Source organism: Pan paniscus, chromosome 22 (assembly GCF_029289425.2).
Source record: "Pan paniscus chromosome 22, NHGRI_mPanPan1-v2.0_pri, whole genome shotgun sequence".
In the NCBI taxonomy this organism is placed as follows: Eukaryota; Metazoa; Chordata; class Mammalia; order Primates; family Hominidae; genus Pan; species Pan paniscus.
In genome coordinates, this window is record NC_073271.2 from 16,821,165 (window position 1) to 16,821,943 (window position 779).

The 779-nt window shown below is 29.5% G+C and overlaps 1 non-coding gene across 1 annotated transcript; it reads right to left on the minus strand.

Moving 5' to 3' along the window:
- Window positions 1-453: 453 nt before the first annotated feature.
- On the minus strand, window positions 454-558 carry LOC112438117 (U6 spliceosomal RNA). Its single transcript, XR_003026598.1, has one exon. It is a non-coding gene; the product is annotated as a U6 spliceosomal RNA (small nuclear RNA).
- Window positions 559-779: the final 221 nt, after the last annotated feature.

The following is a 779-nucleotide window of genomic DNA, read 5'->3' on the forward strand; positions in this document are numbered from 1 at the left end:
TTTTTTTTCTGTTTGATTTTGCATTTCTTTTCATTGGACACTTCTTAAAACAAGTGTTAATAATGCTAAAATCACTTCCAATGTCAATATCAGCATCGTCTATCCAGACAAAATGAAACTAATAATTAAAGAATTATATCATAGACTTAGGCAATGCAAAATTGGCAATCTGAAGTCTTTTGAATTTATAAAGGTGCTTTTTGTAAGGTGCTTTTTACAAACTAGGTTCTACAGTGAAGGAAAGGTAAAAATACATCATTTTAAAAATAACATTTGACTACATACCAGGGAAAATTTTCTTAAAATTTCATTACTTCATTTTTATGAGTTCTCACTTACATAGATTACATTATTTTTATCTCATCTATAGCTCACTTATATAAGCCAAATCAGACATCATCCTGCCCAATCTTTTCTAAAAAATATACAAATACATAATTTTTATTAGAAAATAAAAATGTGGAATGCTTCACAAACTTGCACGCCATTTTTTGCAGGTATATGCTAGCCTTTTCTGTATTATTCCAATTTTAGTAGATATGCTGTCTACTTGAACACAGAATCTCTTTTTATTATTATTACAAGGATAGTTGAGATTCAGGGCCTACATTGAGAGGATGGCCAGTTAATCACCTCTTTAAAATAAAAATAAATCTTTGCATTATCCCCCAAAAGCCATCTGGATAGGGAAAAAATGAAATATGTCATGAAGTTGACATTTTTTACCATTGGAGGTTTGCATGATAAAACAATATGGTGAAAGAGAATGTTGACTTTCA